This window comes from Cyanistes caeruleus, chromosome 1 (genome assembly GCF_971803275.1).
Source record: "Cyanistes caeruleus chromosome 1, bCyaCae1.hap1.1, whole genome shotgun sequence".
NCBI classification, from domain to species: Eukaryota; Metazoa; Chordata; class Aves; order Passeriformes; family Paridae; genus Cyanistes; species Cyanistes caeruleus.
Window position 1 is genome coordinate 77,312,632 of NC_141701.1, and position 24,447 is coordinate 77,337,078.

The 24,447-nt window shown below is 34.3% G+C and overlaps 1 protein-coding gene across 11 annotated transcripts in view; it reads right to left on the minus strand.

The window, feature by feature from the left end:
- The window catches only part of CDH18 (cadherin 18), a 438,213-nt gene that overhangs the window by 166,709 nt on the left and 247,057 nt on the right, over positions 1–24,447 (minus strand). For 8 of the 11 annotated variants that reach the window (XM_023922139.2, XM_086898493.1, XM_086898437.1 and 5 more), the window contains one exon: positions 15,433–15,512. The gene's annotated coding sequence lies outside the window, so the exon portion shown is untranslated. The remainder of the gene's footprint in view (positions 1–15,432; positions 15,513–24,447) is intronic. The other 3 variants (XM_086898458.1, XM_086898504.1, XM_086898462.1) reach the window with 1 other exon arrangement.

Genomic DNA, 24,447 nt, shown 5'->3' on the forward strand with positions numbered 1-24,447 from the left:
AAATTCTTGCCTCATAAAAATGTGTATATGAGTGCAGAAGCTACCAAAAAAATTCAAGATTTACTAAACCAAACTTTGCATCTGTTCCCTCTCAGAAGTCATCCATAGGTAAAAAAAAAACCTGAAGCAAGACAAAACAACCAATAGGGAGCCTGCAAACTGTTATGCCACAGTCACATATGAGACAGGACAAATATTAATATTATATTTTATGTAGAATTAGATATAGATGATATAGATAGATAGAGACAGAGATAGAAATAGATTAGATATAGATATAGGTGTACATATATACATATATATACATTTATATATATATACACATATATATATAAATGTAATAATATACATTTATATTATAATATTGAATATTATATTCAAATATATTGGAACAAATAAGATGAAAAATCAGATGAAGGGCTTTTTCATCTTGAAAATGATCTGTTCATCTTAGCATTAACATTAACTAGGAGGCAATATATTTTTATTTAGTAAAAATCACTGTTTTAATAAATTCAATTAAGACATTTAATTTTAAGCACCCGAACCCCAAAATTGAAATTTTTAAATCCTTTATTCTGAACAAGTATACTTAGTAGTAATAGTAATAATAATAGTAATAATAAAAATAGCAGTAATAGTAACAGTAATGACAATAACAACAAGAGTAACAGGAAAAAAAACAACATTACAATGATATCTACTTCCTGTTATAATCATACTTAGAAGTTCATGCCTTCAACTGCTTTGGAATTGTACACGAAGCCTAAAGAATAATTTCCACTAAGACAAATTCAGCTATTAAAAGAGGAGGGGTTTTAAGTGAAGATTTTTTGAAGTGTAACACCTGGTAAACATCTTTAAAGCCAAAGCTTAATTAATGCTCAGTACAAAGGTCCATATTCAGCAGTTTCCTTCTAAAGGTCTAGATTAAGCAACCACCGCAAAAGAAACCTCAAATCTACCTAGAAGACAGCAGAGTGTGTCTGCAGGGGAAAGTTCAGATGGAAACAGCTCACACAGTTAACACAGAAGACACAGGAAAAGAAAGAGTAGAAAAGCAAACTGTGAACAGAGAAGAAAAAAAAAAGAAAGAAATGAACTTTCTGAAATCCCTTGAATTGAAGCTAACATACTGAGATGCTGCCTGTTCATTGCTATCGTCTGCATCTTGAGAGTAAGTGTCCTGATTTATGGCTTTTGTTATAAAGATGCAAGCAACTGCAGAGTAGGTTTGTGTAATAGCCCTCTCCTGGGAGCCTTCATGAGAATGAGCTGTGTTGCTCAAGAGACTGTCAGAGTGAGTTAAAATTAAATTAAATAATTAAATAAGATGAGGTGGGAATGTTCCACCAGCATTGCTGGAAATCATTACAGCAGAGTAGCTACTGCTTAGTGTAAGACAATACAATGAATTACCAGGAAACTAACAGAATAGTGATGCAAAATGTGTTGTGTTTCACCACCACGAGGAGATGCATCCTTGCCATGAATCTCAGTGTCCCATATCTTCCATCAAATTGACCCACATTTGAATTCTGAATTATCAAGTTTTGCAAATGCACATTTAGCTCAGTTCAATTTCTCCATTATACATCCCTTTTCATTTCCATGGCTACAGAGTGACAATTAGCTATAGAGCTTGTCATAAATTACACTGCTCATATACTTTCTGACTTCTCTCTTTGCATTCTGCCCTGGAAATCTCCTATAACCAAAAATAAATAAATAAATAAATAAATAAATAAATAAATAAATAAATTATTATCAAAACCTGAAAAAATTTCAAATCACCAGAAAAATCTTACTTCCTGCATTGCTTGTGTTTATTGCCAATATTATATCCTTCAGCACTGCAGAAACAATGGTGTACTGACCTGGAGACCAAAGGCAAAATAATGCACTAGTGTCAGAAAGGAAAATTGCATGTGACTTTTTTGTTATATCCTTTGAATAGGAGTTTGATAGATTGCCAAGAGAATATACAGTATTCTTGAAGACCTCAGATAACTGGCAGAAAAAAAGTGACATTTCTAGGTAGATGAAGGAAAGTTTTCATCTATAGTTGATCTCCATTCTGTATTCCCAAGGCTGCTAGAGCTGAGCTATGGGAAGTTACGTGATAAATTGAAGCAACAGGTTCTTCTCAGCCTAGGTAACAGAGGCACAATATAAAATTGCCTGTCTTCTGCACATGCTAGTCAGTCTGACAGAAGTAGTGACAAAACTGTTTTGGAATGCATTTGAAACTGTATTACATGTTGTTGTCTTGCTTCTTTGTTATTTTTAATTGTAGCTATGTGTGTGAGACTGGAAACTAAGAAAACTCTAATTAAGAAAAAGCTCTTGAAATAATTTAATAGAGATTCCAACAACCAAAATTGTTTTGACTAGTTCTATATTGACAGACCTTCTAGAAATGGGAAACTGGGCTCTTTTTTATACTTCCATAGCAAAAGGAAATTTCCATTCATTGGTAAGATAATTGAGTGATATCAAACTCCTAAATTATTGCTAAATTTATTTGTAGGTATGTTACTATTATGAAACATGGTCCTTGTCACTCTGGAACTTGTTCAGTTTCCTAAAGAAATAGAGAGAAAAGAACATTGAATGCCCCTCACCTCTTTAAGCCAGCAATTTTAGCTGATGGCTGTAAAGTATCAAGGGGTGTTATTTCTTGTACCACTCTCACATTTACCCACAACATTTTGGTAAAGAGCATATGTACTCACAAAACCCCAAGAAGTGTCTATATTAATCTAGTACCATCTATTACTTTACCTATGAAATTATTCTACGTAAATTGCCCTTTACAAAATAGAAACAACAACAGCAAGAAAAGAAAAAAAGGCACCTTTATATAATAAAATAAAATAAAGACTTTTCTTTCATATATGGTAACAGAAATTCACTTGTGGGAAGAAAAGGGTGGATGGGGAACAAAAAAACCCCACAAACAATCAGACATTATTAAAAAATTAATATCATGAGAAAAAGTAGAAAAAGCTACAAAAGAGTTATTGAGAAATCAATGGAGAACAAAGCAAGATGGAGAAGCAGATTGCAAAGTTCGAGGGGAAACAGCTGAAGCTGTTAGAGAAGATGTAAAAAATCCAGCAGTACAATGTCTATGAAATTATATATTTAAAAATATATTTATGATATATATATAAAATATATATTTAATACACTTCAAGAGAAAGACAGTTGAATAAAGAAAATAGGAATTGGGAACAAAAATCATGGAACAAAATTCCTCAAGGAATATAGATTTCTGGTAACTGGTATGCTGAAAATGGCAAGGGAAGTACAAAGCTGGTATATTTTTCCCTATAATTTTTACAGTCCATTATCCAAAAAGCTCTTCTAACTTCCACATTTTCACATAAAATTCACAGATCAAGCCAACTGCTAACACACTTGATATCAAAAAATTCAAAAAATATTTACCATATGAAGAAATAAAATAGTATAAGGACAACTGTAGAGGCCTGATGATTACAGGTTGTTATGCAGTATGTGCAAAAGGCTGGGATATTCTTAGATTCAATTTACAATCAGAGAAACAGATTATACAAAATTAATTACTTAGATGAGTATATCACTCTTGCTGACACTGCCCAAATGAAAATGAAATGCCCTCCTTTTTTGTTTTTTTTTTCTTCCCCTTTATCTCCTATTTGCCCACAAGGAAAGGAACAGTATGCCAAATGCTCAAGAAGAAACAAAAAACAGCAGCCACATCCCGGAATGCTATTAAAGAAACGCAAATCACGTATTTTTTTGAATTTCAAAACAGCAAAAACAAAACAACAGAGAATGTTTCACATGGGTAAGGAAGCTAGCTGCTCCTCTGGAAAGGAGCTTACATAACAGAAAGATAATTTGGCATTACAGATACGGATTTTATATGTCCCAATGTTGTAATTAAATACCAAATAACAGTCACTGCAAAGGTAAAAATAAGTTTCTCTCCCCATTGGATTTTTCAAAGGTAACAGCAGCATTTAGCTGCAGACTTAGCATTAAGTCATTTTAACTTATTTCAGATAGCAAAGTGTGATGGATTTTTCAACACCATCCTGACTGGCATACATACATCAAATAATCCATACTTCTGATTCCTCCTATTGGCTTGGAGCTCCACAGAGACAATGCCAGAAGCTTCCATTAATTCTACAGGTTGCAGCACCTAGGATTTCTTCCAAAAGTATTCACAATCCAGGCTATTTTTTAAAGTCTAAAACTTCTTCTTTTTCTCTTTCCAATTTTTCTTCCATTTGAGGCAGAAACTATTTCCAAATATTCCTTTTACCTTCAATTATATATTTCATAAGGTTTATTGATATATTTTTCTAAATTAATACTTCTTGTTTTAGTGACTCAGCTCCAATAGCTTTATAGTAACAGAAACTGGTATGTTACTATTCTGTAAAGATCACAGAAAATAAAGCTTATCCATCTTTTTGGGTTAACAACTGCTGAATAAGTAATTGGATTTTAATTACTTCAATAGCTTTCAGAGGCCTAATTGAAAGTTAGTGGGTTTGTTCATATTTGCATTATATGTTCAGTTTTAGACAGTTTATACCTAAAACTTTAACCCAGCACTATGGTCTCTCCTTTATTTCTAGCACATAAGGTTAGTGAGATCTTTTAATTTTTAAGAATATTAAAAATTAAAATAATATCTTGAGACTGAAAAATTAATAAGACAAGACCAGAGATAACTTTCCATTCAGCATTAACACCCTGAGTTTTCTAGGGTTTTAGTTTTTGGTTTGTTTTTTTTAAGTTCTATTTTGTCAGGATGAAATATAAAATTTCAAAACTTCCCTTTAAAATCCTAACTGCAGCCCTAGCAATCAACCAGCGTTTTTACTGGGCTAGCATCTGATTTACCATTCCTTTTTTTTTGAAAAATAAAATAGACTGTCAAGACTGTTGTGTACCAAGGCCTTAAAATAGCATATTTAATAGGATATAATGAATTTGTAATATACTAATTACAAGGAATTTGTAAAAATCAATGTGAGCCCATGATCAGAGTATATTCTTCTGGTACCATGCACAGCTTATCACTAAACACAAGCTTTAAATGGGTTTCTTCATGGATAGCATCAACAGATGCACCACTCACAAAAAATTACAACCAGCCACATTACACTAGGTGAGTAATCCAGCACCTTATATGGCCAAGGAGATTGATACTAAATGGTCTAAATAAAAGATTCTAGGCACACTGACATGTGCCTAGAATCACATCACTGATATTATGCAAAAATAAAGCAAACAAACAAACAAAAATCCCCAAAACTCCCACACAAAACCCTCTAACTATTTTTTAAAAAATATTACTCAAAGAAGAATGGTTTTGTTTTAATCAACAACAGCAATAAATCTTAAAAACAAATTTGCGGGAGGGGAGGGGGTTCTAGTCTTTTTTTATATACAGAAATATTCACTTTTTTTATACAAACCATCAATGGTCTCTAACAAAACCCTATCAGCCCATGAAATTCCCATTAGAAGAGGGATTATCATTGACAGACTACAAACAGATGAGTCACTAGAGATCCTGCAAGAAACATATCAGAGCCACTATGGAATCAAAGTTTTATTGTCATAGCAGGATTTTTAAAAGTTTATCTAATTGATGCTTTGGTTAGATGATGTGCAAGATAAGCTGTGCTCTGCTATGCTGTCTTTTACACTAAATGCCAGTGGTTAATTGTAGAAATTAGACTCCTTGATTTTTGAAAAAACATTGAAGGTTGTTATTCTTATATTCATAAATAGGTACACTAAATTATTAAACACTACAAACCAATGGATTTGGTATCCTGTTGACCAAAGACACTTTATGAAAGAGAGTTACATGAGTTATGAAACAGATCTTTCTTGAACAAAAAAGGGATCTGACAAGTTTGCAAACAAGACTGAAAAAGTTCTTAATCTGCAAACATCATTGCATGTACCGAGGCAATTAATGCTACAATGGACAGATAGTCTAAACATGACATTAAAACAAGATTAAGGGATTCAGTGCCATCCTCAGTTGGCATACAAAACTATCTTGCCTACGATAAGCAGAGATATAGAAACAAGGATAAGAGAAATGAAATGATATAACCAACAACCTAAGAAATATTTTTGCAACTATACCCATATGATTTGCACAGAGAGTGACTGTCAGAAGCACAACACAGTAACAACACAATTAGTCAAATAAAATCCAACTACTGTTTCTGTAAATATAATTGCACACACAGTCATGCTAGCCATTACCTGCTGTGAAAGGAACAACTGTGAAACAACAGAGATGATTCATTAATCTGACTCACGTCTCTCTCTCTTCCTCAACCAGAGAGCAATCCATCTACATTTATGTCTGGGAGCCATGTAGCTAGTCAAGGGTAATACAGGTATTCAAGGCAGTGCAAAGGTCCTTTTATATTTCCAAAGCAGCAGAGACTTTCTTCTGTGCTATTTCTCTTCCCAAGGAACTTGATACCTGAATAAAGATCTCACTGATTTCTTGAGTCATTCCTCCCATATATTAAGGTCAGGTCACCCAATCAGGGAACAAAGCAAATACATGAGACACTGATGAGCAATTACTTAGTTTAAATAGAAAGAACTTGCAATAGCCCACTTGTGTATAATCCTCATGTACTGTTTGTCCTAAGAAATTGTTTCTCAAAAATGAATTGCAAGAGCTCTTCTGAGCAGTATGGTAGCATCCCATCAACTAGCAAAAATTAAAGAAATGAAAGTGAGGTCTAATGCAGATGTTTGAGGCTTCAGAAGCAGTTAAAGACATTTACCTCTTATTCTTTGCTAGAAGTTCAGCATTGCACTTTAAACTCCTTAAAATCATATACGCTATTAGTATTGTTACAGAAATCTTAATAATACATAATATACATTATTTATATATTTTTTGGGTTTCTAGGCTGCACACAACAGCAGAGAAATTTGTTGCCTGGGTTAGGCTAACTGAAGAGGTGTTCAGAAAACACCAAATATGGCAAAACAAGAGGCAGAAGAAAAGTTATAGACAGAGCCATGAAGAATGGCTTGATTTCACAGAGACCTGTGAGAGAAGCAGCTGAATTCCACAGATCATTCCAGAAGCAAATAGAGGCTTTTTTGGAGAGTCAAGTCTTGCAAAGTCCACACCACCCAGATGACCATTTGAGTACTACTTTTTAAAGCTGAGACTACCTAGGTAATACTACCAGAGATACCGAGCTTGGGTGTACTTGCAGAAAAAACTAAGACAAATAAGGAAAAGGTAATTACGGGCAGTCATTATCACATCACACTTTAACTCAGATGTCCTTAATTCTATAATTGCTCCTGTGACATTTCTTCAGCCAAACATTCTAGAATCACTGTTAATCACACAACCTTGCTACTCTGATGTCTCCATGTAGATATGTATACTGTACATGTGTACTTATATGAACAAAATTTCTACAAGCTCCCATCTTTCAGTAGTTGCACTGGTCTGTTTAAATTTATAGCTAAATCTTCCCTGATTAATTAATTTTTTCCCAGTTTTCCATTTCCAGTACTCAAAATTATGGACAGAAAAAAATTAAATAAAAAGAAGAAAAAAAAAAAAAAGAAAGAAAAAAACCCTCTACAAGCAAAAAACCCCAATCATTAAAAACTCTTTATAGGCACTATCAATAAATTTCAGTTCAAAAACTGAACTCAAATCTCTTCAATCCTAGTAATCTGAATATGAGGAAGAACTTCCTTACTGTGAGGGTGACCAAGCACTGGAATGGATTGCTGTGGAGTCTGTGTATTCTCCCTCCCTGGAGATATTTCAGAACCATCTGGACACAGTCCTGTGCAATGTGCTCTAGGATGATCCTGCTTGAACTGGGAGGCTGGACCAGATGACTCACTGTGGTTCCTTCCAACCAGTCCCAGTTTGTGGTTCTGTCATCTTGCATTTCTTCTATCAGAAAAATTCTCTTGTATGCATGCTGATTTGCATTGTATATGTATATGCATTTTTTTTCTTTCTTTAAGTGGAGGGGAATCCATAAAGAGGATGAGTGAATTTTTTTTCTGTTTTAAGAAACTGTGCATTACACAACACGGTATTTGCAAAACAGGTAAAATATAACGACAAAAATAACAGTGTACTTGTTAAATAACAATATTCAGTCTTCAGTGGACGTCAATATTGACATGAGGAAGATGGTGACATTTTCTTGTGTTTTCTAACATCTATGTATATTATCACCACTTATATTCTCAGGCTGGCAAAAGGACACCAAAACAATAACAGAAAAATTTAACTCTTTTAATTTTGATTCATATAACAGTATCCTTGAACACATAATATATAATTATATTAATTAATGTTGGTATATTAAAGTAATTTTTAAGAAATTTGTTTTGCTCTAATACTAAAACAAACAAAGTAATGTTCATTCTCATGCATCTTTTAAGAGTAGAAAGACTTATTTCCATGCTTTTATTTCATGTTGTTCTTTACTGTTTTCCTAAGCTTCTTTTCTGAGGCAGAGTGCCTGTTCTTCATTCCAGCCAAAGTAGACTTTTAGAACTCTTATGTTACTCCTCTATTTGTTGGTTTGTTGTTTTTTTTCCTGGATAGAAGTCACCTCAGTTCTTCCTTGAAAAGTTCTCTGTTATTCTAGAATAATGATTTTTAACATAAACCAAAGTCAGACCATACTAATGGTTTTAAGATTAATTCGAGTTTCATACAGTGGACAATTTTCAAAGACTAGTTTGCTTTAAGATTTAAATAGCAAACTGTGTTAAATATACTAATCCCACTGAATTTCCACAGACTTATATATGCAACTTTGGCTTTCATTCTTGTCCTGAAAGCTTCACAGAAACAAATAAACAGGTAGACAAACAGAGATTTAATGTTCAAGCCATAACACCAGCAAATCCTCAGAAACAGAAGGGGAAGGAGAATCTAGGTTAATCAGTAGGATCATGTCTTAGGTTCTGATTGAGCAAACAAAAAAAGACTTACTTAACTTTAGGCCTATTAAAGAAAATCTCATTTACATTAATTGGCTTGTCTGACTAAAACTTAGCTTAAAACGGAACATTTTAAATATCATATAATTAGTGTTTTAATGGTGCAAGAGGAAAAGCTTCCATACACAGATAATATTATAGTTATAAATTCACCAGGAAAATTAAGAATTTTAAAATAAGAATGCAGAATTCAAGTCTTCCATTTCTCTTCCATTAATAGCCTAATGACAAGTGAAACCTTGTAAGATCATTTTGATATTGTTCATAAATAAAAGGCATGGTATGTTATATGAGACTTTCTACTGTGGGTTGAAGATTTTCAAGAAATCATCCACTGTGTGCTTAATAGAAAAAAACCCCGAGGATTCTTTGCATCCAGAGAGAGCCTTGAACTGTAACTTACATGTTTTCTGGAGTTAGCTTTGTTTCTGCAAGTGAGCAGGATGAGGGTTTAGTGATGTTGAGCATCACTAAAAGAGCATCAGAAAAAGAACTGAAGGACTAGCAAAATTACACTCTCACTTTAAGATGAAAAGAATTTCACAGCAAGGATCCATATCTGAGCAAGGCCTGATACCTCGTTCTCATTTTGGGCCTTATTTGACAGTTCTTACACTGAGTTTAGGGTATTCTATTCAAGCAAGTCATGAAAATGGTAGACTAAGACACCTAAAAGAAAACTATCTTTGAACAAGTTGTAAGACTACTTATGAAAGTAGACATTCAACAGAGTTACTAGACAGAGAATAATTTAAGGAGTGATAGAACAATGAAAAATAAATTTTAAAGTGCAACAGCTTCTAAGTTTGGTTTTGATTTTGTTTTTTGTGTTTTTTTTAATGAGGCTTGGAATATATACTATGAAAACAATCAAGAAAAATAATAACTAAAATTGTGTACTTATAATTTCATCTGTAACCTGCTACTTTTGATTAAAGTAAATAAGTATTTCGCTGATAAAATACATGAATTTTCACATATTCTAACATAGAACTACTATTACTAGATATGGATTGGACTGTTTGTGAGACTACAATCAAAATCTCATCAACCTTTGAGAATAAAAATCATGCAGTTATCAACAAGCAACAATATTCATAAGAGAACAGATCATTATAAAAAAAAAACCCCAAAACCAAAAAACAAAACCAAATCACCCAAAAAACTACACAAAACAAACAAAAAACCCACAAACAAACAAACAAACAAAAAAAATACCTACAGTGATTAGAAAAGCTTAAAAAGCTAATAAAAGTTCATAATCCTGATCTGATGCAGATTTAATAGCATTAAAGAAGCTTTAGACCTCTTTCTTCTTCATAGAGAAATTGTTTGCACAGGAGGCTAAGGCCACTTAGCATAAGGAGACTAAAGGGCCCGCTCTTTAACCCCAGCTGATCTTTAACCCCAGGTGATGACTGATGGAATAAGAGCTTTTATTGCAATTATGTTCCATCCAAAACCTCATCCTATATTGGAGAAACAGCAGTGAAATATTTTGTTTGTTTTGTGAGGTGACATTGCTTTTCAAGGAGCAGAACAAAGCTGCATTTTTTCTCATAGTTATGAAATTGCCTCCTACACACCATCATCATCATGCAGCTTGCTTTCAAACTTGAATATAAGTTTTGTTTCTAAAACTCTGAATTGTGAGGTGCTGACATTATTTGGGTTATACACATCTGGAGACTGAACAGTCTGTAAAAGATACCTGTGTCAGATTTAAGCAACACTGACAGGTGTTAAACACTTGTGCCTGCCCCTTGCATGAAAATGAAGGGCTCTAATATGATTATTGCAATAATCTAGATTTATGCATGAGAAGGAAAAGAGACACATGAAAAGATGCACATACAGAACAAAACATCCAGTAAAGAATATCACATTCAATGCTTAATCCAAAGGTAATGAAAATAAATAATACTGAAGAATTATCACAATTCTGAATTGACACTGATGACTTATTAGAGTAATATTTTGCAGTTACTCCCCTAAATAACAGAAAACAAAAAAAAGTAATCTGTTCTACTATTCCAAAGAGTTAAATATTCTGTTTTTGTTATCTAGAGAACCTATTTGTATAAGTTATAAAATTTATAAATTAGTAAGTTCTAAATTTTATAGACTGCATTAACTTTCGTAACAATTTACCTAACACTTTTCTACCATGTCTCATGAAAACAGATATTCTTGACCTGAGTTAGTTATATAAAGAGAGAGAAAATAGCAAAAAGGAGTTCAATATTATAATGCAGTACAAACATTATTCTTGGAAAACACTGGGGAAAGACTGAAATTCATTAAACTGCAGTCTTAACTTCTACAAATGTTTTCATAATCAATTATGTTGACCAGTTTGGACTCCAAATTTTAAATGAATAAAAAATATGTTGTGTGATTATTTAATTAGATTTTATATTTATATTTTCTTTAGAAACATACTAAACCCAGTTGAATTACATAATGTATATATAATAAAAAAGAAAATGGGCAAAAAATAAAATGATGAGGGAAAATGTAGTCAGGAACTCAAAATGCTTCCAACATAACTTCTTGATGCCTACATTTCCAGTTATTCTGTCTGTAAATGGGAAATACATACCAGAGCAATTCTTTTTGTGAACAGCATATCTCCAGCTCTGACAGGAAAGGACTGAGCTTGGGCTCCACAGCATGACCAGGCATTTGGGTTAAAGGCCAGTGCTGCCTGCACTGTGCTCAGACACCACGTGTACATTCATACATGTGTAAGCCAATTTTCTAAGAACCCATCCCAGTAAATTTGCACTATACCAGGGATATTGTCAATCAGGGACGTCTCCCTCTGTAAAAAAAGGTCAAGAACAGACCAAGAGGTTAGCAAGAGGCAGAGCTCATCCCTGTTCTTTTCAGCATGTATTCAAACGTATCTGAGAAATATGGCCTGCTATGAGGGAACAAGAATTTTAAGGCATGAACAAGGGGATTTGGTATGTAGTTTTCCCATTTAAAAGAGATTTTTAAAGGATAAGTATATGCTGTATATACACTGTAAGATGCCCTTAACATACCTTGGATAGAAAATCTTTCAAATATGCAGTCTTCATAGATTACAGAAAGCAACAATTAATTTATTTTAGCTAATATATAAAAACAAATGGAAAGCACTTATATGTCTCAATAATATTTGGTCCTAAACATCTACCTAGCCATAATTTCTTCTAGTATTTTACCTATTAATTTTTTACCATACCCTTCAAGTCTTTTGCCTTATACACATGAAAGAAACTAAATTTTGCCAAAACTTCAATTATATAGCTAAACATAACAATCTTGTGGATTGTAGTGAGGTTTTTTCCTCCCTTTTACTCTCTGCCCTTCACTATTTTTATTATATGGACAAATAATAACAAACAAATCAAAACAAAATTTTTTTTTATGCAATCTGGTTATATACATACACTATCTTATCCTAAACACAAGCATTTTAAATACAGGAAAAAAATGTCCCTGCATTTCTAAAATTCTCTTTCTGCTGCACATCTATCTTCTCTTGATAGCAAAGAAAAAAAACCCAAAAACAACCGCACTTCTTCATAACCAATATTTTAGAGTAAAGAAGTTATAGACAGGTGGAGTTCCATCTCATCTACTATAGCTGCTTTTAGAAATAGTGTTATGAAAGTAATGCACTAGAGACCACACTTTTTTCTAATTCATTTCTTTTATGCACTTTCACCAGGGAGAAGGGAAATGGGACTCCAGGGAAGCTGACTACACATGCTAGTGGTAAGGCACAGCCTTACAAGATGCGAATCATTAGATAGGTACAAAAATAAATGACTGAAAACAAACAATTTATGAGACAATTGTACTTCTATCTATTTCAACACTCAACTATAAAATCCAATGCATCAAAAATTTTAATGTCAAAATAGCATGAACCACCAGAATAATATCAACACACAAAAAATACAGCCCATTTTAGTTTATCAGTATTCCCTAAGTAAACACAGTAACAGCTATATACTACTGATGTCAATATACTCCCACTCTGCACAATTACAGGCCATCAGAACAACTGTTCATCTCTGAGCAAACACGCTCAGTAATCATGAACCTTCTCATATGCACAGACAGGGCCCCAAACAGCTAATGTCAAAGCAATCAGTCTTTATCCCTGACACAAACACACTCATATGTGTTGCAGTTTTGTCCTGAAAAATAGTCTCTAGGGAAATACCAGAGAAAATATTCTACAGGCCCATAACACAAGAGCTTTGTCCCATCTCTTCAATTAAATTCTTTAATAAGAGCATAATTAGTGCCAAGTTCATAGTAGAACCCTTAGGTAGCAACCCCTCTGATCCTACTGACTGGCAAGATTTTTACAAGTAACCTAGGATCAGAATCTTGTTTCTGAAAATAAGATCATCAGCTATTTACCACTCACAAAATTCAGGTAAAGGGATTTACCCAAATAAGTCTTACAATCTTTGTCATTTTCTCCAACATCTTACTCAAGTCTTTTGGTTTCACTTCTATGATATATGCATTTCAGTGACTGCTGTCTATCACACAGCCTTGACATTGATTACTAATACAGTATTGCAGCTACATCCCCATGGCAACTTGTTTTCAGATAATTTCTCAAGTCATATTTCCACCAGCCACAGGAGATGTCCTATAATATCACAGTCATTCCTAAAATATATAATATTTATTAAAAAGCAAAACAAAACAAGAACATTTATTGTTCCATTAAAATCCCACAACCCTTATAGTTTGTGTAATGTATAATTTTTCTCGCTTTTTCAGTTCCGCCCTTCCTCTCTAGTAAACCAGTATTCATTACTTGGGAGATGAAGCTAGCTTCAAAACCCAAGGAGACAGCAGAGGAAGGTATGCAACCCCTCAGAGGCAGAAGTATTGAAACTAAATTTTGTGGACAGAAGTTTGCAGCTAGGCAAGACAGGTGATTTTCTTCAGCACTCCAAAGCTATTGAAATTTGTGGTCCACTTCCTCTGGTTTTCCTCTCATTTCCTGCCATCTCACTTCAATCTAGCTCACTTAATGGACAGAAAACCCTTCATCTTTCTGGCTGAATCAGTCTTTCTCTGGCTGTTGTCCTGCATCATTTTATTCCCAAGGAAATAAATGAGCATCAGACATGGTACAAAAATGAGAGAGAAAACATAGCTGAGAGCCATACATCTACTAGCAGTGAACAAGAAGATTGATTTGACTGGGTCTAATCTGCATCCTAGGTACATCCACATAAAAGGAATACTCCACAGTTCTTCCAGCTAGTCCTATTCCACTAAAACATGACACTGTTCTTCTACTTTCCTACAGTGCTGTTTGTTGCTCTAAAAGGATCAATATTCTTTGTATTCAAAAAGATGCAGAGAGCAGCTTGTTCTACTGTCAGGAGATCTTACGGCATTCTCCTTCCCCTCACTTGTGTATAAACAAAAAACACAAGAGTATATTAAAGCCATGTTCCTATTTCCTAAGCTAACAAAAGTCCAACCTACTATTACGAACTTCTGCCTCAGCTTCTGTAATATTTTCGATTGCAAGAAAAGCAAAAATTTTATTTTAAACTGATTTGTTGAAGCAATCAAATTTTTAACCTATTATATATTAGGTGCAGAGTTTAAGTATTTTTTCTTGTATGACTGTCCTTGAACAGCATCTTAAGTGCATAATACGCTTACAAATATATCTAAACATTTTTAAGGCTGAGTTTCATACATTTGTTTTCCAGCTCAGCTTCTCACATCCAAATCAATCCTGTAATATTCATTATTATATAGTGCTTTTTGCTACAGGGATATTTTCTGCTGTGGAGTAATTGAAGGCAGTTAACACCTGCATTTTGAAATTGAAATTTTAATTTGATGTGAATCAAAAAAGCATTAGAATTAACAGACAAGCATGCTGCAAACAAAGCTGACAGTAATTTTTAGTATAAAACAGAGCAGCGTTTTTAATAGCATGCAAATACTGTTGACAGGCATGTCTTTACTCAATTAGTTCCTAGTTTCCAAGGGCAGAGTTGTGTGCACACATCCAAACTGCATTTTCTAATTTTAGAAATTTAATTTTTATATTGAATATTTAAAACTACTCAGTAACCAAATCAATTTAACAGAATGTCACTTAAGGTACCTTTCAGTTTTGGCGTTCAATAATTTACATTGTACACCTCAACACTGCTCGTGACCTGATCCATAATTACATCCAAGCAGATCTCTTGGTCTTCTTGAAGTATTTCAGAGCCGTTAGACTTCTACATGTGCACATTTTTGTAGGCCTCTCAGTATTATAAAAGTTTCATGCCAATCCATCTGAAAATCCTATTTACTTCTGTAGCTAAAATAGCAGATAAAACTGGCACTTACTGTTCAGCAGTTACAGGGCACTTCTCCACTCCTCCTTTTCCAAATGACTTGCCAAATCAAACCTACTGCCTCTTTAGCTGCTGGGAAATAAAAACAAAAAACCCACACACATGTCAGAATTCAAAGAATTGAAGGAGAGGGCATTTTACTAAAAATCTCTCTCAGGGGAAGTAAAGAGCAGTGTAACAGTGGTATTAACACTTCAACTTTTTCTCATAATGGCTGAGAATGGCTGAGAATTTCTGAACAAGAAATCCCTTCTCAGGAGTGCTGTGGTGGGACACAGAGTTAACATCTTTAGACAACAAGAACCAAAAAAATACCAGAAACAATTATATTAAAAATATAAAAATAAACATAAAACCAGCTCAATTGTTTGTCTTTTAACCAAACTGTGAACCATCAAGAGTTCAATAATTAATTATATTTTTCTAATGTGCTCTCCCTGGTCAACTGTATTAAAGGATTAACTAAGGTTTGTTTTCCACAATATCAGTATTTTTAAAAAAAAAAAAATTAATTTGAAAATACAAATGTTTACCTGTTGATCCAGAATTGAGCTTCTTTGAAAACACTTTTGCTTTATTTTTTTATTAATAAACCCTGCAAATTTCCACTGGAGAAAATACAATTTAAAAAAAAGGCAACTGTAAGAAACGTATTTCCTGAAGTACCTGAAAGCAGCTGATTGCTTAGCATTCCCCAAGGGTGTCAGTAAGCAATGCAGTGCAAACACTGGCTATTCAGCAGAGTTATTAATAGCTGTGATTCTAGAACAAATAAAAGGTGCTGGAATTATTCCTCTAACACTAGTGTGATGAAGCTACAATTTACAGTAAGCTTCATTTACAAGACACCAGATAACTTCTTAAAAAAATTAAAGTTTAAATAGTCCTTTCAAACCTAATATATTGTAGACATGCCACTGTGTTGAGCACAATTCTGCTTCAAAATGTATGTGAAATGCATCATGACTAAAACATGAAATAAGAATAGTTTGCTTTCTAAAAGTCAGCATCATTCTCACACCTCTTGTCAAGAGTAGACACAGCTTTTAAATGACCACCACCAGCTACAAGATGTTTTTCTATTTGCAGGAGCTGGTGGTGATACTGAAAGACAACATGAAGACCCCTGTTGCATTACACAGTCACTCCTTACACACTGCTAGGAGACACCCTGTACTGGGGAAAATGTATTAAATTAATTTTAATTTTAATTAAATTATTTTCACCCTGTACTGGTGAAAATGTATTAAAAATATATATTTTTGAAGAGAAACCTTCCCTGAATGAAAATGGCTATTATTTCTATGTTACAAACTGAAAGACGGGGCATGCCAAATTTCATGGGGTAAAATCTACTTGCATGCATCACTCAGATAAAATGGGATCTGAACATCTGCCCACTCTACTTGTTTGAGTAACTTGAACAGGACAGAAACACAGATGAGCTGCGACCAACTTCATATCCTTGCAAGGCTACAACTAATTTTTTATCAAGAAAGTAAATTTTTATTTATTTTTCATTGGGAGCAATATTTTTTTCAACTTTCGGTTTTTCATATTTGTATTCTTGCACTGCAGGAAACTTGAACTTAGAGATGAGAGATCCTGTAAAAGAAAAAAAACCCAACAGCTCTTTTCTGGAGATAGAGTACTTAATCAAGTACTTAATTAATTTGCCTTCCTCACCTATTTCAATTTAATGTCATCATTCTCATCTCCAGAATGACACCTGCCAGTACAGCACTTTTACTTGGCATTTCTGTGTGTGCTTAAGTACTACAAAATGAAAACAGAGTTGGAGTCAGGACACAACAAAGGGGCACAAACCAGGACATTATCTGGGTTGTTTCATGCTCTGATTTTCAAAGCTACTCCAGTAAAAATATTATTGCTACAATATTCCAGAAGAGACCTGGGAAAAAATGTCAAGGAATAGAAAGGGCAAAACACTTTACTATCTTCTTTTTTAGGACTTCTAGAGAGATAAAAGTGAAGGAAATTACAAATCACCAACAGAAAAGCAGAAGAGGCAAAGCAAGGCCATGAGGCTACCGATCAGTTTTGCCATTAGATCACAGGGAAAATCACAAGACATATTGCAAGACTCCTGTCTTCTACTGTACATTACATAGGGCGATTATAAGAAAGGTGGTGACAAATCTTTTACTTGGGCCTGTTGATACATGACAAGGGATCATGATTATAAACTGAAAGAAGGTAGATTTAGGATGCAAGAAGAAGCTTTTTACAATGATGTGGTGAAATGCTGGAACAGGTTTCTCAGAGAGGTGTGGATACCCCAGTCCTGGAAATATTCAAGGTCAGGTTGGATGATTTAGTTGAAGAGGTCCCTGCTCATTGCATGGAAGTTGGACTAGATGATCTTTAAAGACCCTTTCTAACCCAACCATTCTATGATTTTATGATTCCATGATCTCTGTGGAAACAACGATTTACCCTTAAGGAAACACTTAGCTAAGGAACTAGTTCAGGAAATAATAAAAACAACAATAAAAATAAAACAAATGCAAAGCAGAGTTATCAGAAGAGATATCAAGGAGATCAATAGCATGTGAAGCAGTGGGACATTGGAGTAGCGCAATGGGTTTAGAAGGCCAACAGAAATTGTTTGAATAACAAACTGTTTGAATATCAACTGCAAAAGAACAAATTTAAAAGGCTCTCTTCGTCATTTTCTTCTTGTTTTATATCTCCAAATGATGAGAACAGAGTGGGCTAAGCAATCTACCCAAGAGAACCAAGTTCTAAACATTCAATCTCCAGTGGCTGAACCTCAGCCATGTCTGCCACCTTCTGTACTCCAAACAGAGTTGTGTATCTTCTGCAATTAAGAGGGTCTGAATGAACATTAGAAAACATTTTTTTAACTGCACAATCTGCTCTTCTTTCAGCTTTTCAGTACAAAATACTATGAGGTTTATTTGGCAAATTATTTTTAAAAAATCTAATATTGGAAAAATAGTAATAATTAAAAGAAATGATGTATTTATGTTCTTTATTTCTAGTAAAATAAAGCATGCCTCATTCCATCAATTACTGTAATTTATTATGCTTATTTCCATCAAACAGAGAAACATTCACCTTCTCACAGTGACAACAAGAGATTTGTGTTTATAACTCTGTTTACAAATATTAGGATAATTATTGCAGGTTTTTTGTGTTGAGGTCAGTGATTTACCTGCTCTTTCTAAAATGAGCATGAGCTCCACAATTTCTTCTAGACACTATTGCAACACCAAGCAAAGTCTCTCTACATATTAGAACAACTAACTAACTTCACTTATTTCTGTCTGTTTTCCAGTTTGCCTTCCTCATATTGTATCCTTTGTTGAGTAAGGCTTTACTGATATTATAATCAAGACTAGAAACTTACACTCCAGAAAAGGCTTAGCTTTACCAGTGCAAATTTTATTCTTGAACAGAAATAAAAAGGTTATGAAGTGATTTCAGATACCAATTACTTTATTTGAAAACATCCACGTACAGTGTCTCTTAGAAGATGCTCAATGCCCTGTATTCCTGCAGATATCCTTTATAGTCTGCAATTTGTATAATTCTCAATGAAGTATATAGTTAGCATGAACTATCCATCTGCTTTGTATCATTATTAATATTTTCTCAATTGTTCTGTTGAAAATTACAGTATAGCATCACAAATCAGTTACAATACACCTAATTATAATCTCTGCTAACAGAATGATCCCAAATGATCCTCTGGAAGTCTAAAATATTTATAAAATGTGGGCATGGGAGAAAGGAAAACAGTTTAACTAACAGATGTATTTTCAGTGCTTGCTAAGGAAAGGCTGCTTATATATGCATCAGCCCTGCCAGTGACTGACAGAGGAAACTTTTAGGAAACAACTTCTGGGAATCAAATTAAACTGCTGAAATGCTGTTTCTGAATGGGTATTTAAATTATTTCTTAAGTCACATCTCCCACTATACAGAAGCTATTATTACTAGAGAGAAATAAACACTGTGCTTATTCCTTTCACTTACGATTAAAGAAAAAAAAGTTTTGTCTGAGTTGTCAGGAACAATTTAGTACCAATCTTTTGACCAAGTGCTAGACAAAACTGGGTCCAATCAAAGCCTTGACTTGAGCTCTGAGAGGCTTCATTCCTTGAGTGGCTCTAGTAATTGCAGTGGGCTTACTGGAGAGACAGGCTAAAGCTCATTGTACAGAGCAGAGCACACAGCACTAAATTTTGTGGTCTGCTACACACCCCTGAGCAGAGCAAGGAGTTATGTTTTAACTCATATTCCAACTGTTAAAAAAAAAAAAAAAAAGCTCCTAAGAAAAGGAGTTTTAAGAAAAGAAGTAAAGTTCAACACTACCTTCTGTGTCTTGAAGAAATACAAGATACAGATAATAATTTAAAATAAGACACATATTATCAATTAAGTTGAAGTGAGCAGGACAAGTTTTTTAAAATTTTTCTCTAATTCTTTTACTGAGATACAGCAGAGTAAGATCACTAAAACCATTTTCTGTTAGCAAAGCTTGAGGTTTGAAGCTTTCAGGTCTCTGTTAGGTGCATACATCCCCCAGTGTGATGTTCTTGTTTCTATACTTAGCTGGAATCCCACTGAGCAAATGGATTGCATGTGCAAGAGCAGAAAAAAATCGGGCTTTTAGTGTGACAATTTTTCTCCCTACACTGGCTGGGAGAAAAGAAAGAAGATTTGAAGTATAAAAGAATGAATATAAATCATTTCAGGGAATCTATTTACTGGGCAAATGTGCAGGAGGTTTTAGAATGCCAGTATCTAAGGTTTACACATAATCAACATTAACTAAACACACAACATAAAACTATTAAATTTCAAGAATTACAGGAAATAAACAAGTCACTTACAAGCTAAGTAAATCACTTAACTCTCTTTTCAGTGTATTTTAGTCACTGTTCAAACAGAACAAACAAAATTAGCTACCATCTGACACCAGTATTTCTAAATTCTCAAAGCAAGGGAAAAAACAAAGTACATTTATGTGAAGTGCACTGTAACCTCCAAAACCTTCCACCTGCTTTTGCATTTCATGTACAGAAGCACAGGAATCTTTAAACCCAGTGGCACTTTGGTTCCTTGTGCTATGACACTGAGACATGAACACATGATGTAGGCAGACTTCTAACTCCATGGATATAACGCCCACATGGCCTGGAAAATTTACAACACTCTAATAGAAATTCAGGCAATGGTCTACAAAACCTTTCTATGAAATAACTCAAACCAAACATATTTCTGATTAAGTGTTTTTCCTTGTGGTATTCAATGGCTTCTGCACCTCAGTCTTCTTTGGAAAACTAGTTTTCAGAAATCACAGGCCTCTTTGTCCAGTGCCAAAGTCTGGAGTGCCAAAGTAAGACGTTGTTGGGTGGAAAAGAATCCTATTAAGGAAATTTTAAATAATTTGAACATATTTAAGCCCATGAAACCTGACAGAAAGCACCCACAAGTGCTGTGTGAACTGACTGATTTCATTGTGTGGCAATCAGAAAAAGTTCTTGAAGACCGGAAGAAAGCAAGTATTACTCCTGTATTCAAGAGGGACAAGAGGAAAGATCCAGGAATCTACAGGTTGATCAACCTCACCTCCACCACTGGGATGCTGATGGAGCATCTAATGCTGGAAAATGTTTCCAGAAACATGAAAGACAAGAAAATGATCAGGAGCAGTCAGCATGGTTGGTTAACCAACCTGATTCCCTTCAATAGTGAGGGGGCTAGCTTGGTGGCTGAGGGAGGAGCAGTGGGTGTTGATTACCTAATCCTCATCAGGGAGGCTTTTGACACTCCTGCAACATCTTCACAGACAAGCTGATGAAGTATGGGTTATGTAAGTGCAGTGAGGTCGATTGAAAACTGGCTGATGGGCCAGGCAGAGAGGGCTGTGGCAAGCAGAACAAAGTCCAGCTGGAAGCCAGTGCTGTACCCCAGGTGCCAATAGTGGGACCAGTACTATTTACATGTTCATAAACGACCTGAAAAATGGGACATAGTCCACTCTTCTGGGGATTGCAGATGATATAAAACCAGGGGTGGGTGGGGGAGTGAGAGATGAACCAGATGGTTGTGCTGCCACTCAGCAGGATGTCAAGAGGCAGGAGAAATAGGTAGAGAGTAATGTCAGGAATTTCAGCAAAAAAAAATACCAAGTCCTGCACCTGGGGAGGAATATGTTCACACAAATGACAGATCATTCACAGAAAAAAAACTATTTAATGCCCAATTCTCTGAGGTAGGTGCATAGAAGTATGATTTATGACAGAAGTACACTAGATGGTCTTTTCTACAGTCAACTGTCATGCTTGAATTTAAACACAGGAAAATAATCTTGGTATCTGCCGTTCTATGAGTTTTTTGTTACACATTGGAAGTTTTCAAGTGACCAAAATCCCTTTGGCAATGAATGCTAATGAATATAATGATTCATGTAATGACATGACTTAGCTTTACCCTTCAAGAGCCAGTTCTGCTCAGTCTACAGATCAAGCATATGCATTCTCTTGATACAGAAATTTTAAACTAAATCTGCAGCATAGCAGGGAATTCCAGGGACTCATCCACAGGTAAAATCTTCTATATAGCTCTGATGATGCAAACCTATAGTGAAAAACAGGCTATATGGCTGAACTGAATTATTTCCCTTTATTACAGATTTTAGACCTTCAAGAAAATGTTGCACCAAGAAAGGGATTGGTGAACAATTCTGATATAAACAGTACAGTTAGACAGTAATACAATTAAATTGCTTCAGTTTCTCTATGTAGGTTTTTCAGAATTAAACATCCTAAAATGGTTCAGACAGGCATTCTCAGCAGTAATGCCAATAAATAAGCACAAACTGGCAATTTCTTTATCAATTTTTTTACACATTTTTATATATCATGAACATTTGCTTCTGTTTCCTGTGCTCCTGTTAGTTTGCTTTCACATTATGTCTAGGAAGGGGTGATCTCAGCATGTAATACATCTGGTCCAATGAAATGTTATCATACAGTTCTTCTACAGAGATCTTTGTAGCACACAGTTTCAAAATACAGATTGTTATAGTTATAGTGTTAACTCATATGCAATGAAATGTAAGAGGCCACCAAGTGTGCTTTGCAAATTACCTTACAAAACCTTTTGATTAAGTGTAATTTGAGGTTTAAGACAAGCAGAAACAGTGTAAGCCTGTCTGCCATTTTGACAGCAACAGATAAAATTCAGCTCAAGAAGTGAGGAACAAATAATTTGGTGCAAGGCTTGTGCAGCATGGATAACTGCAGTGCCTCTCACTTTAGCCTAAAAATGTTTTAAACTGTGTGGTCTAGACTGTATTGAATGCTATAGACAGATGTGAGAACTTGAATTTTACCTTAACTTTGCTTTAGTTGAATGTAATTAGTGGCAACTGGGTAACAAACTAGCCCTTACCTAAGTGTGTCTAAAATTTATAAACTGAATCCTGGAACAGCCTAACAAGACCCTTCAGACATAGATTTATTCTTCTCTGGGGCTGCAGTGAGGATGGATACAGAAAGTTGATACTACAGGGCTAGTGGAAGCAGGAGCATCTCCTGGTGACTGCTGTTGGCCTTGAGGAATCTCTGGGACACAGTAAGATTTTCAGGTCCACACTTAAGCCTTTAGCTTTATAGAAGTATAACTATGATGGATTTTGTATTGAGTTTTGAAATCTAGATGTTTTAGGGTAAATAATAGAATTATAAGTGCCAGTAAACATTTAAATGAACTTTGAATATTATTCTTTTACCCTAATCTCTACTTTCCTTAAAAAAATATTTACTTCAAAGAATTCAGAAAAAGGTAAGCAAAGGCTTATTAATGGACATAGTCAAAGCTGGCTTTCTAAACTTCCTTAAGTCTGAAATGCAGAATTGTTCTGTTGAGATAAAAAAAATTGATCTGATACACAAAAATTAAATAGTATCATTTTTGTCCATGTACTAGGAAAAAAAATATTTTTTTAAAATTTTCTTCAATGGTACAACATTTTCAAAGGTCTTTGTGTACACCCACAAACCGTATACTTAAGTATACTCAAAGTTCTTGCATTCTACTTTCACAAAGGTTGCAATGTAAAAAGAAAGGACTATTCATATCAATTCAGGCTTAAAAAATTAAGGGAAAAGCTCTAAAATAATTCAAGATTATTTTAATGAAGATTACTTAGCTAATAACTAAATAATATTATATAAGGTAAAGCTAAAAAATACTTTCCTGTTGCTAGAAAAGGCCATCTGCAAGGGTGGTTAAGTGAGATAGTTGAACACAATTAATCATTAGAGAGGTTAAGTTCTTTTAGTCCTGCTTTCTTTTTATTCCTTGCTATTTTATACTGTTGCACATTTTTCCATCAAGCTGTAATTTTTTATTAATTTTCCAATGTTTTCCATGTAGTCCTAAAATCACATGAAAAATAAAGATCTGCAAGAAAGATGGTTCAGTGACTTGACATAGTGCTCTTCAATGGCTGTCACCATTCTAATCTTGTTGATGTGAAACGGTAAAAACTCATTTTTGTGTTAGGAAACTGCCACTTCAAACAACAGATGAGATTCCTTATATATTCACTGTATTACTTCCCTTTTCTTTGCTATGGACATGACACATCCTGTTCCTATATAAACAGTGTGCAAGTAACATGGAGGAACCTGTAAAGAGTTGTCTTTTTAGATGAACATAGAGTTGCAGTTGGGATGCAAACAAGATATTGGTTTGAATCCACACCTTGGAAATTAACCTATCCTCCCTCACAGTGTACATTCTAATGCAGAGACAGTCTTCAGAAAAAGCACATGCTTTTGCTCAAGCAGTGTCCCAAATAAGGATCTTAAGAGATTACATCCATAATTTATAGTCAAAAGAAAGATAAAATGTTGACGAAAGACTTGAATAGCCAGTAACAATATGTATTGAAAAAAAAATGCAAAAGAAAAAAATAGTTACTTTTCCTAATACAACTTCTGTG